The following is a 14803-nucleotide window of genomic DNA, read 5'->3' on the forward strand; positions in this document are numbered from 1 at the left end:
ATGTGCTGCCAGGATGGCAGTATCCGTGTAACGTCTTAGTTTTTAGTTAAATTTTGAATTTCAAAATCAGTTCAAAACAAATTTAAACCAAATATAGATAAATTGCAATTCTTTTCACTTCCTTCACCTTGGGCTCAATCCTTTTCGGCCAAACCTTCCTCTCCCTCTCATCCCCCCCCCCCCACACACACACCCAATCTCCCTCCCCCTTTCTTTTTCCCAACCGACCCAACTTTCCTGGCCCAGCTCACCCCTTGGCCTTCCCTTCCTTTCCCCCAACCCGCTCCCCCTCCTCTTTGTTCTCCCTCGCGCGCCAGATCGGCCCAACCGCCTCTTTCTTCTTCCTTCCGCCGCGTGCACCGGAGCTCGCTATCGTCGGACCCGTGCGCCTGTGCCACTCACCATCGCCCACCTACCTCTGCCACCGCCACCCTGTACCGCCAACGACGTCGCTGATTCACACCGCCCATGTCGGAGGGTGAACTCCTCAAGCGGGGATCCGGAGGAACCCCCATTGAGATTCGGCCGGGGGGTTGTCGGATGGTTAACTCCTGTCGCAGTGATCCTAAGGGACCTCTTTTTAGAGATTCGACCGGGGGATGATCCTGAATATATTTGCCGGAGAAATAAATGGGTATAAATGCGATGGCTGGCGGGGTGGAATGATCTAGTGCGGGATGAAGTAAATGCACTGGGGTTTAGACAGGTTCGGGTCGCACGGAGGCGTAACACCATACTCTTGTATGGATACTATAAATGCCCTGAGAATGTCCATCAAGGATGTTGCTGGTTACAAGAATATTTGTCTATCCTAGAGCCTGGGATGTTGCTGGTTACAAGAATGTTTGTCTATTCTAGAGCCTCGGGCTCCTTGTTCTTTGGTCTGTGTATATCTGCTGGCTTTGGGTGCTCTTGGGCTTCTCGATCTTCTCTACTTCCTTATCTGCTTCAGCTTTTCCTGAGCCAGAACCCCCTTTGCTATCTCAACTTCCGAGAGATTGTCTTTGTTCGTGCTGCCGGCTGCTTTAAATACCCGCCGGCAGTAGCGTGCCCCGAATAGGAGGGCACGAGCTCCAAGGCACCATAAATGGAAAGGGCGTCATCATAGCCTCTGTGCGAAGTGACCGGGGGTGGAAAATACGCCCAGCGCCCGGTCATCTGTCACCGTAAATGCACTGGCAACGGGCGCCGTGGAGAGGGCCCACCAGGCAGCCGCAGAGCGGCCCGGCGTGCCCACCCTATCTTGTTCTCCTGCCACAGCAGCGCGGCAGACGGAACGCCTCGGTCCTCACGACGTTATCCCGAGACGTACCGGATGGCACGGGATGGGACCCGTGCATTTAATGTCCCCACGCCCTTCTGCCAGAATGTGGCAGAAACTGACACCGAGCGTGGCGGGAGCAGTTGGAGGTGACAGGCCACGCGCACTCTTAAATGCGGCCTCGGGCGTTTGACTGGTTGACACCTCATCAGTGGACCCCTGTGGGGGCCACTGTCAGGGGGCTTCCTGGGTCGTCGGGGAACCGAGTGCTCGGGGGGTCACTATTCACCTCCCCGAGCACTCTCTCCTGAGAGCACACTTCTTCGGTCCTCGGGGAACCGAGTGCTCGGGGGCTATTGTTCAGCTCCCCGAACACTCTCTCCCGGGCATGCTCGTACGGATCCTCGGGGCCGCTGCGCGCAGCCCCGAGCACTCTCTCCCGGAACTTCCTCCAGTGGGTCCTCGGGATACTTGGGTGCCCGAGGGGTCACTGCTCGAGGCCCCGGGCACACTTCTCCCGGTACTTAGCTTTCCTGGTCGTCTGGGAACTCGGGTGCTCGGGGGTCACGGTATACCTTCCCGAGCACTTTCTTCCTGGTACTTAGACTTCGCAGATCATCAGAGAACCTGGGTACTCCGGGACCACTGATTGTGGCCCCGAGCACCCTCTCCCGGGACTTAATCTCTTTTGCCTTGCGGAGGCGATCCCGCGGAATGGCGCCATGTGGCGGATTGCTGGCCTGGCCTCGGGATTCGGGGACCCCCGGTTCTTGATTCACCGATAGCGGCACACCGCCAATCGGACCCGTCGCCTCCCTCGCCTGAACTCTGCTCAAAATCAACTCGTCATCCTCCCCTCTCTCTCGCTCTCGGTGTACTCGTCGTCGTAAATGATGGTCGGGAAGGCCGTTTCGGCCATCCTCCGGTGAGCCCGCCACCGTGAGCCATCGAATGAACAGTGGCGTCGCTTGGTACCGTTCGGCTGGGGTAGTAACACCCCCTGGGTTGCATCGAGCTGCCGCGGCCTAATGGTTTGCAAGGCCCAGCCTAGCATCAGCCAATCCAGTGGCCTAAGGAGCCCAGCCAAAGCCTGTCTCCGCAGAACCGACCCACAAAACATAGTAGCATTTCCATATTTTCGAAAATCCAATTTTCGGAGAATATTATCGGGAATATTCTCCCTTTTTCATTTTCTTAAATTAAATTGCCTACCAACTTCGGAAGCTCATATCTTCTCCGTTTTAGCTCCGATTTTAACGATTCTTCTATCAATATTAATCTAAATTCAAATCCTATCTATTCATACCAGTTTTATATTTTAGAGTTGTCTGTGTGTCGCATTTTAGAGACCGAAGAGTTTGAGCAGGAGGAGGAGGAGCCGGAAATGCAAGACTTCGAGCAGGACCGCTCCGAGGACTTCAACAAAGGCAAGTCTCAATCCGTTTTCCTTTTGACCATATTAAATTCATATTTATCACCACATTCTGTAGCAGCCGTTTTTCACAGATTAATTGTATGAAGTATTATTTAAAGACATAATTTAAATTGTTGACCTAGTTATGACCTACTATAGATTAGTTAGTCTATTTTTTACCATCCTGAATATAATCTTGATGAACTTAGGAGATTCGTCTCGACTACTCTAATTACGCTAAGACAATTACCTTGATAATAGTATGCTTAGGATTATATACTTGCTGTTACTACATGTGTAATCACATCTAGTTTTGCGAAATGGGTGAAACTTAGTGCTTTGGTGTTGCGTGAGTTGTGGGATAGGAAAACTTGTTGGAAATTGATAACAACTGAGAACTAGTTAGAGCTGGGGCAAATCAGGATTCTATTGGGAACGTCTTTGGAGTTGAAGCTCTACCTGTGTGGTAGGCTTCGTGAGGAGAGTTGTCTGTGTAGCAGGCTCCATATGAAGATGTTTTTCTTGGTTTGTTTAAGGATCGAGTTGATGTGATATCATACCTAGTTTTCATAGTACAGTCACTCGATCATGTAAGTGGCAGGGTATAGTCTAAACCTCGTCAGCTAGTCAGCTAATTGTCTGGAGGCAATTGTGCAACGAGATACCATGGAGCAGGTGCAGGCTTGGTGACCTGGTTGGATGCCTCGTTAAAAGTCAGGATTAATTAATCATCAGGAGGATCATTATTCATAATCACAACCTCGACGATTAACCAGAATACCATTCCGGTAGTCCCAGCACGTGTTTTGTGCCCAGGATCGGAACACATGCCTTCCAACTCAAATATCACAACACAGTTTAATAGAGAGCAAATAATTAAACTGGATTACCATTGTTAAACAAGCAACTGTTTCCACAATTTACAACAAAAGAGGAACAACAACAACTACAATGCAGCGGAAGAAAAACCTATACAACAAAAGAGTATGGAGCCGTATGCCCTTAGGCTCCATACCAAAAGCGCCGGAGTTCGGAGTAGAAGGTGCTACTCCTGCCCGCCACCCTGATCGGCAGGCACAAAGTAGCCGAACACTGCCCCTTCTTCGCCGACCTGCGAACCTGAAAGCAACTTAAGGGCAGCACCCTTAGTACGAAGGTACTAGCAAGTCTTACACAGTATGAGTATATATATTCTCGACTCCAAAGATCATGCATTTAAAGCTGTAGCAAGGATTAAGACATGTTTAAGTTCATTAAGCAGTAAGCAACCTAGACTCTAGGTGTAAGCAACTGACTTAACCAACCACCGACTCAAACCCAGCCAACCAACTGATCAGAACAGATATATGAACAACAAGTGTATAAAAGCAAACCATTCCCACCAAACCACCAACCACATACCGACCAAACCACCCCCAATCCAACCATGCCACAACCCACATCGAAACTCTACGACCAAAACATGGTCGCTCGGTGGAGATAAGCGATAGCGATGCTCATGACCGAGAGCGCGGCAGTTCGAACTGATTATACACCCTGCAGGGGATACTCCTGGACCCACACGACACAGGGACCATACGGCTTGTGCCACCCGCTAAGATGCGCACAAGGGGGTACCCGTGACAACCTTTCCCAACCAGGCCCAACCATGTGGATCAACCATAGCTCGGCGAGGCGGTATTAGAACTACTCCCCGAGCAAACTAATACCGCTAAAAGCCCGGACTCAAACCGGACTCACACCGTCTATGACGAGGCCCACATGACCACGTCTGCGAAGGTAATCAGCTCGCCTACCATTATATCAGCATGTGGTGAGTAAGGTATGTGCTAAAGCCGACTACACCGATGATCGGTGCTTAACCGGTGCAAGCGGTCTACGGTGTCCGGGTTCCCTCCCCGAACTGCCTGAGGACTCCTCGTGAGCAGATGACACCCCTAACACCGCCCACACCTCGTCTCAACTCACCACTCACCAAACCGACTCATCATCAACACAACCATAAGTGTGAACAAGTAATAAATCCTAGGCTCGCGACAACGGTGGACGCCGTCGTCGACTTCTACCGGAAAGCTTAAGTACCACTAAGCATAGCGAACTAAAATTAGACCTCGATGACACCACTAGGCTCCTAGGAACAACACATGACATGTGACCGAAATGGGATAATGCATCGGCATAGGTTCTACCCAACTCAGTACCCGACACATGCAATGTATACATAAGCGTAGATAACATATTAAATTTTCAAGTAGACACGGTACAATATGAACGATGCTTGCCTTGCTGCCCTGGATCAGAAAGGTGGGACGCCTCACGATCGCCCACGGCCTCCGGGATCGACGGATCGGCGTTCACTACAGAAAGCAACGCGTGCAATGTAATGAGCATGTATGAAATGCGACCATGTAAGAAAAATATGCTCCACAATACATGACAACATTATTCCAAGATCGTACTGTCCAAACCAGAATTTTCCAAGTGGTCTCAAAAAGTTTGGAGTCCCTACGAATTAACTACGAATTTTACAAGCTATCAGCTATCAGGAAAGCCTGATAAACCGTGCTCGGGGTGCCCGGGATAAACAGTACTCGCGGGTACCCGGGATAAACAGTACCCGGGGGCGCTCGAGGTGAACAGTACCCGGGGTGCTCCGGAGTGCTCGGGGTGAACAGTACAGGGGTGCTCGGATGAACAGTACCCGGGGTGCTCGGGAGTGCTCGGAGTGAACTGTGCTCGTGATCGGGTGAACAGTACCCGGGTGCTCGGTGAACAGTACCAGGTGCTCGGGTGAACAGTACTCGGCGCTACAGTAAAATCAGCCCCGCGCAGCTCCAGAACAGCAGCCATTACAAAGGGAAAAACTGGGCTAAACTAACCTGGGAGTCTCTCTAAATCAAAAGTAAAAATAACTAAAAGGGTGTACAGGGTCTAGACTTTGCTCAACCGCCTAGCAACATGATTCCTAACTCAAATCCACATAAATCCTCATTTGTTCGCAGACTGCAGAACTTTAAGAACTTTGCAACCCTAGTTCCAGATTCAAGATCTATCCAACCAAAAATGAGCATACTTGCCATGGGAGCCTAGCAGACTCACCCAAGGTCCTTTGCTGAGGTTGGTGACCGCCAGTTGAAGGAGGAAACGACGGAAAATGGCTTGGAGAAGAGAGGAAAAACTGCTGCTTCCTTGCTTCTCCCAAAGAACACCAAACAAGTTCAGAACCAGCTCGAATTCTTTCGGGGAAACTGAAAATGAATTGGATGGACGAGTAGTCCTTGAGCTGGTGGTCACGTGAGTACCACATACGTACCTTGATCTTTCTCCCAGAGGTAGGGATCCAAAAGAGGAAAAAGGGAGCCTAATAGAGAGAGTGAGAGACAGCCAACTCCAACTTGCTTCCTCAAAAAGCCTTATCTGGTGGAGTGGGTGAGTAGTACGTATGGGCAAGCTGTTTAGGGGGAGAGAGAGTGTTGTTGCCCACCTATAGAGAGATATTTTCCACCCAAGTGGGCCCCATTCACCTAGAGGAAAGTTCAGACTTGCTTCTAGCTCTTTTATTTCTCTTAGTTTTTCCTTCTCCCACCTCATTGATTCAAAGTGAGGTGCTCCAGTGACCCAAACTGGAACATGAAGCTGAAATTGCATGTTTTTAGGATTAAAACACACAATTACCGATTTTAGGACGTGACAAACCTCCCCCCCTAAAAAAAAAATCTCGTCCCGAGATTCAGTATGAGTCGGGGAGAGAACGATGAGCACATTCATGTGAGAGATTACAAATATGCCATATTACGACATCTTTCACAAGTCCTCAAAGAACTCAGGGTACTCGGAGCGAAGCTTATCTTCCCGCTCCCATGTCGCTTCGGCTTCTGTATGGTGGCTCCATTGGACTTTCAGGAATTTGATAGAATGGCGCCGTGTCTTGCGCTCGGCTTCATCCAAGATACAGATTGGTCGCTCACAATATGTCAAATCCGGTTGCAACTCTTGGGGTGCAACATCAACGACTTCCGTCGGGACTCGGAGACACTTCTTCAATTGTAACACATGGAACACATTGTGTACGGCGGAGAGAGACGGAGGCAAGTCCAACTGGTACGCGACCTCTCCACGCCGAGCAAGAATCTGAAATGGGCCAACATACCGAGGTGCCAATTTGCCTCGGACTTGGAATCGACGAACGCCTTTGAGAGGTGAGACCTTCAGGTACACGTGATCCCCCACCTCAAATGTGAGCTCTCGGCGACGTCGATCCACATAGCTCTTCTGCCTAGACTGGGCCGTGAGAATACTCTTGCGGATATTCCGGACATGGTCTTCTGCCTCCTTGACCAAATCCGGACCCAGAAAAGCCCGCTCACCGGATTCGGACCAATTCAGTGGTGTACGGCACCTCCGACCATAGAGGGCCTCGAATGGCGCCATCTCAATACTAGCCTGGAAACTGTTGTTATACGAAAATTCCGCGAACGGCAGGCATATGTCCCACTTCTTCCCATAAGTGAGCACACAAGCACGGAGCATATCTTCGAGAATCTGATTTACCCTCTCCGTCTGACCATCCGTCTGCGGGTGATACGCCGTGCTGTGGAACAACTCGGTTTCCATAGCCTCCTGGAAACTTCTCCAGAAATGAGAAGTAAACTGTGTACCCCGATCAGAAACGATCTTCTTCGGCACTCCATGGAGACAAACGATTCTAGTGAGGTACAACTCCGCATACTGCTTAGCAGAATAAGTGGTCCTGACAGGAAGGAAATGCGCGGACTTTGTCAACCGGTCCACGATGACCCAAATAGAGTCATACCCACTCGAAGTCTTCGGTAAGCCGGTAATGAAATCCATCCCAACTTCTTCCCACTTCCAAGATGGAATGGGCAAAGGCTGGAGTGTGCCGGCAGGCTTGATGTGTTCAGCCTTCAACCTTCGGCAGACGTCGCACTCAGACACATACCTAGCAATCTCCCGCTTCATGCGAGTCCACCAGAAACGGGGTTTCAAATCCTGATACATCTTCGTACTGCCAGGGTGAATGGATAGCAACGAATCATGAGCCTCATCAAGGATCTTCTTCCTCAGCGCCTCGACCCTCGGAACCACTAGACGGTCCCCAAACCAGATAACGCCTTGATCATCCTCAGTAAAGCACAAAGCCTGCCCGATCTTCCTCTTCTCTCGAATTCGGGCCATACCCTTATCATCCCTTTGTGCAGCCTTAATCTCATCAATGAGCGTGGACTTGATTTCGAGATTGGCAATAAAACCATCCGGCACCATATCAAGCCCAAGACGCCGGAAATCATCACATAACGTGGAATCCATCGGCGAGGCTATAAGACAGTGACAATGAGCCCTTTGACTCAAAGCATCGGCGACCACATTCGCCTTGCCAGGATGGTAGTGAACCTCCAGCTCATAGTCTTTGATCAACTCAAGCCACCTGCGCTGCCTCATGTTCAAATCTGACTGCGTGAAGATGTACTTCAGGCTCTTGTGATCCGTGTAGATACGGCACAAGTTGCCCATCACGTAGTGGCGCCACATCTTCAGAGCGTGCACGACAGCTGCAAGTTCAAGATCATGTGTCGGATAGTTCTCCTCGTGACGCTTCAGCTGTCGGGATGCATATGCAACGACTCGGCCCTCCTGCATCAAAACACAGCCGAGACCGATGCCGGACGCGTCGCAATACACATCAAATCCTCTGGTCACATCAGGTTGAGCAAGCACTGGAGCGGTCGTGAGCAGCTTCTTCAATGTCTGGAAGGCAGACTCACAGGCATCTGACCACTCAAACACGCTGCCTTGCTTCAACAACTGAGTCATCGGCTTCGCAACCTTGGAGAAGTTCTCGATGAACCGACGGTAATAGCCTGCAAGTCCAAGAAAACTCCGGATCTCACTGACATTCTGGGGCTGAACCCAGTCGAGCACATCCTGCACCTTGCTCGGGTCAACTGCCACTCCGTTCTCTGATAGAACATGTCCCAGAAAAGCCACCTCCCTGAGCCAGAACTCACACTTGCTGAACTTGGCATACAGCTGATGCTCCCGGAGCCTGCCCAGAACAATACGGAGGTGCCCAATGTGCTCTTGTTCAGTCTTGGAGTATATCAGAATGTCGTCGATGAAAACAATGACAAACTTGTCCAACTCCTCCATGAATACCGAGTTCATGAGGTACATAAAGAAAGCCGGCGCATTAGTCAAGCCAAACGACATAACGGTGAACTCATACAAGCGGTATCGAGTAGAGAACGTTGTCTTTGGAATATCCTCTGGTCGGACCTTGATCTGGTGATAGCCCAGCCTCAAGTCAATCTTTGAGAAGACTCGGGCTCCAGTCAACTGATCAAACAAGATGTCAATCCTAGGAAGCGGATACACATTCTTCACCGTGACTGCATTCAGCGGACGGTAATCAACACACATCCGGAGAGTGTCGTCCTTCTTCTTCACGAATAGAGCCGAGCATCCCCAAGGTGAGGAACTAGGACGAATGAAACCCTTCGCCAGCAGCTCCTGGATCTGCTTCTTTAGCTCAACTAGCTCAACCGGCGACATCTTGTACATCTTCTTCGAAACCGGGGCCGCACCGGGCACGAGATCAATAGCGAACTCCACTGCCCTACCCGGCGGCATTCCAGGTAACTCATCCGGAAAGATATCCGGAAATTCCCACACCACAGGAATGGTCTCCATATTCCTGGTAGGGACAGCCTTTACGGCGAACAGGCAGGATTTGACATCCTCTAGCTTTAACTGGACCCGAGTACCCGACAGACCATTGAGGGTGACGGTCCGCCGAGCACAGTCCAACACAGCCTTGTTCTTGGAGAGCCAATTCATTCCCAGAATAACATCAATTCCCTTCGAGTTCATCACTAACAGATTGACAAAGAAGGGAACTCCGTTGACAATTACCGCCGCTTTATTCACACACTGGTTAATTAAAACTTTGGCCCCTGGGGCGTCTATAAGGTACGGCGTGTGGGTAGCACTGACTCTCAACCCACTTTCCCAAACATAATCCGAAGATATAAAGGAGTGAGAGGCTCCTGAATCAAACAAAACCACTGCAGAAAAGATGTCAGAGTTGAAACTCATATCCAACGTACCCATTAGGACGGTGTCACCCTCCTGAACCTCGTCGGCGGTAGTGTGGCGAGCTCGACCACGCTTGGGAACGTGAGTCGCCTGCGAAGACTGCGGTGCTGACTGAGCCGGCGGTGGTCGCGGGGCACTCACCGCGGCTCCTGGCCTCGGATACGGGCACTCCCTCGAGAAATGGCCGACGCGGCCGCAGTTGAAGCACGGACCGCCTGAGCCACCGGTCACGCTCACTTGGGAGCCGGCGGGTCGTGCAGCCTGCCCTTGTGGGGCGGAGAACGCAGGACGTGGTACAAACCACATCGGTCGTGGGTAGCCAGCCGACGGCACCTGAAACTGTGGAGGCTGACTCTCAGTGCGGGTGCGCTGCGAGCTCCCACCCACAGAAGACGAGGAACCCCTCTTCCGCCTCTTCTCCTCTTGGTGGCTCTTATACTTGAGCTCCACCGTGATCGACATGCTTACCAACTCGTTGAAGTCGGCGAACCTATGCGCGGACAACCGGTCCTGCATCTTCGAGTTCAGGCCATTCACAAAGCGGCGCTGCTTGCGCGCATCCGTGCTGACCTCCTCGGTAGCATATTGTGCAAGGTGGTTGAACACCTGCACGTACTCCATCACCGCCCGACCTCCTTGCTTGAGGTCCTCAAACTCCCGCCTCTTAGCCTCCATGAGGCCACTCGGTATGTGAAATGAGCGGAAGGCCTCGCGAAACTCCGCCCATGACACGCGGTGATCGGCGGGGTGCATGGCCAGGAAGCCGGACCACCACGCACCCGCCGGGCCCTGAAGCTGATGGGCGGCGAAGAGCGCCTTCTCGTGATCCTCACAGCGAAGAAGGGCGAGCTTCTGCTCGATCGTCCGGAGCCAGTGATCAGCATCCAGGGGATCCTCAGCTCGCGAGAAGACCGGCGGCTGAGTCCGCAAAAAGTCCGAGAAGTCGTCTCGGCGCACGGCCCCACCTCCTCCATGAGGAGCCGCGTTGCGCACGAGAGCCTCCAGGAGCGCTTGGTTCGTCTGGAGGAGAGCGTGATTCGCTTGGCGGTTCTGCTCGATTTGCATGAGCACATCCGCCATGGTCGGCGGTGGAGGAGGGTTGTTCTGACCGGAACCCTCCGGAACCTCCCCACTACGCCGAGTGACAACCATTCTTGAAATGCAAAATAAAAGGGGGAAACGTCAAATTCTGACTCAGCACAAAGCATTCGCCGGATATATTGTTAGAATCCCGTAATACATGTATAAATATGAATGCATGCATGAATGCCATGAAATAATGCATGCTCGAACCTAGCTACCGCTTCTTTCTCAAAATAAGAACCGCACCTGCAAGCATCAAAATCACAGGCAGTTTATAACATCCAAAACGTACCCTTCGCGCTAGAAAGAGTAAGAGCGCGAACGGCCCTTGTACCACATGCCGTACAAGCGACAATCCATACGTCGACAACGACGTATTCACTTCCTGTAGACCCTACGGGACATCTCGTGTAATCGCCACACGAGTAGACGACCATGTCTCCCATCGCATGGTGGATGTTCATACGCTATTGCTAGCGTATTCACTTCCCGTACGGATCACCGTACGGAACATGCCGGGCCCCTGCCTCGCATCCGGCTGAGCCCTCGGTGATTAACCGCCACCGAGCGTCGTACCTTACCTTCCGACGATGCAAAGCCGAAGATGCAATGCTCAACATGAATCAATGCAGGGTCGAAAGCAAAACAATGTGGTATAAGACGTATAAACGTCACTCATAATACGCATTTTAACTTAGGGGCATAAACGATAGCAGTTTAATATATATTAAACATGAAGAGGCATAAACATAAATTATGGGTTGTTTAGGTGAAGTTGTCGACTTACTAAACAACGCACTAATTATGTTTAGGCTACTAAATTAAACCAGGCTCTGATACCAAGCTGTGAGGAACCGTCCAAATAGTATTCTAATTAATCATCAGGAGGATCATTATTCATAATCACAACCTCGACGATTAACCAGAATACCATTCCGGTAGTCCCGGCACGTGTTTTGTGCCCAGGATCGGAACACATGCCTTCCAACTCAAATATCACAACACAGTTTAATAGAGAGCAAATAATTAAACTGGATTACCATTGTTAAACAAGCAACTGTTTCCACAATTTACAACAAAAAAGGAACAACAACAACTACAATGCAGCGGAAGAAAAACCTATACAACAAAAGAGTATGGAGCCGTATGCCCTTAGGCTCCATACCAAAAGCGCCGGAGTTCGGAGTAGAAGGTGCTACTCCTGCCCGCCACCCTGATCGGCAGGCACAAAGTAGCCGAACACTGCCCCTTCTTCGCCGACCTGCGAACCTGAAAGCAACTAAAGGGCAGCACCCTTAGTACGAAGGTACTAGCAAGTCTTACACAGTATGAGTATATATATTCTCGACTCCAAGAATCATGCATTTAAAGCTGTAGCAAGGATTAAGACATGTTTAAGTTCATTAAGCAGTAAGCAACCTAGACTCTAGGTGTAAGCAACTGACTTAACCAACCACCGACTCAAATCCAGCCAACCAACTGATCAGAACAGATATATGAACAACAAGTGTATAAAAGCAAACCATTCCCACCAAACCACCAACCACATACCGACCAAACCACCCCAATCCAACCATGCCACAACCCACATCGAAACTCTACGACCAAAACATGGTCGCTCGGTGGAGATAAGCGATAGCGATGCTCATGACCGAGAGCGCGGCAGTTCGAACTGATTATACACCCTGCAGAGGGATACTCCTGGACCCACACGACACAGGGACCATACGGCTTGTGCCACCCGCTAAGATGCGCACAAGGGGGTACCCGTGACAACCTTTCCCAACCAGGCCCAACCATGTGGATCAACCATAGCTCGGCGAGGCGGTATTAGAACTACTCCCCGAGCAAACTAATATCGCTAAAAGCCCGGACTCAAACCGGACTCACACCGTCTATGACGAGGCCCACATGACCACGTCTGCGAAGGTAATCAGCTCGCCTACCATTATATCAGCATGTGGTGAGTAAGGTATGTGCTAAAGCCGACTACACCGATGATCGGTGCTTAACCGGTGCAAGCGGTCTACGGTGTCCGGGTTCCCTCCCCGAACTGCCTGAGGACTCCTCGTGAGCAGATGACACCCCTAACACCGCCCACACCTCGTCTCAACTCACCACTCACCAAACCGACTCATCATCAACACAACCATAAGTGTGAACAAGTAATAAATCCTAGGCTCGCGACAACGGTGGACGCCGTCGTCGACTTCTACCGGAAAGCTTAAGTACCACTAAGCATAGCGAACTAAAATTAGACCTCGATGACACCACTAGGCTCCTAGGAACAACACATGACATGTGACCGAAATGGGATAATGCATCGGCATAGGTTCTACCCAACTCAGTACCCGACACATGCAATGTATACATAAGCGTAGATAACATATTAAATTTTCAAGTAGACACGGTGCAATATGAACGATGCTTGCCTTGCTGCCCTGGATCAGAAAGGTGGGACGCCTCACGATCGCCCACGGCCTCCGGGATCGACGGATCGGCGTTCACTACAGAAAGCAACGCGTGCAATGTAATGAGCATGTATGAAATGCGACCATGTAAGAAAAATATGCTCCATAATACATGACAACATTATTCCAAGATCGTACTGTCCAAACCAGAATTTTCCAAGTGGTCTCAAAAAGTTTGGAGTCCCTACGAATTAACTACGAATTTTACAAGCTATCAGCTATCAGGAAAGCCTGATAAACCGTGCTCGGGGTGCCCGGGATGAACAGTACTCGCGGGTACCCGGGATAAACAGTACCCGGGGGCGCTCGAGGTGAACAGTACCCGGGGTGCTCCGGAGTGCTCGGGGTGAACAGTACAGGGGTGCTCGGATGAACAGTACCCGGGGTGCTCGGGAGTGCTCGGAGTGAACTGTGCTCGTGATCGGGTGAACAGTACCAGGTGCTCGGGTGAACAGTACTCGGCGCTACAGTAAAATCAGCCCCGCGCAGCTCCAGAACAGCAGCCATTACGAAGGAAAAAACTGGGCTAAACTAACCTGGGAGTCTCTCTAAATCAAAAGTAAAAATAACTAGAAGGGTGTACAGGGTCTAGACTTTGCTCAACCGCCTAGCAACATGATTCCTAACTCAAATCCACATAAATCCTCATTTGTTCGCAGACTGCAGAACTTTAAGAACTTTGCAACCCTAGTTCCAGATTCAAGATCTATCCAACCAAAAATGAGCATACTTGCCATGGGAGCCTAGCAGACTCACCCAAGGTCCTTTGCTGAGGTTGGTGACTGCCAGTTGAAGGAGGAAACGACGGAAAATGGCTTGGAGAAGAGAGGAAAAACTGCTGCTTCCTTGCTTCTCCCAAAGAACACCAAACAAGTTCAGAACCAGCTCGAATTCTTTCGGGGAAACTGAAAATGAATTGGATGGACGAGTAGTCCTTGAGCTGGTGGTCACGTGAGTACCACATACGTACCTTGATCTTGCTCCCAGAGGTAGGGATCTAAAAGGGGAAAAAGGGAGCCTAATAGAGAGAGTGAGAGACAGCCAACTCCAACTTGCTTCCTCAAAAAGCCTTATCTGGTGGAGTGGGTGAGTAGTACGTATGGGCAAGCTTTTTAGGGGGAGAGAGAGTGTTGTTGCCCACCTATAGAGAGATATTTTCCACCCAAGTGGGCCCCATTCACCTAGAGGAAAGTCCAGACTTGCTTCTAGCTCTTTTATTTCTCTTAGTTTTTCCTTCTCCCACCTCATTGATTCAAAGTGAGGTGCTCCAGTGACCCAAACTGGAACATGAAGCTGAAATTGCATGTTTTTAGGATTAAAACACACAATTACCGATTTTAGGACGTGACACAGGATCCCCTTGTTAACTCCCGTAGGTGACTATTGAGATGATGCTGTGGTGGATAATAGCTTTGTTGAGTCGCACTACTACGATGGTGGTATGTACCAAACTTAGCTTGT

Source organism: Phragmites australis, chromosome 7 (genome assembly GCF_958298935.1).
Source record: "Phragmites australis chromosome 7, lpPhrAust1.1, whole genome shotgun sequence".
In the NCBI taxonomy this organism is placed as follows: domain Eukaryota; kingdom Viridiplantae; phylum Streptophyta; class Magnoliopsida; order Poales; family Poaceae; genus Phragmites; species Phragmites australis.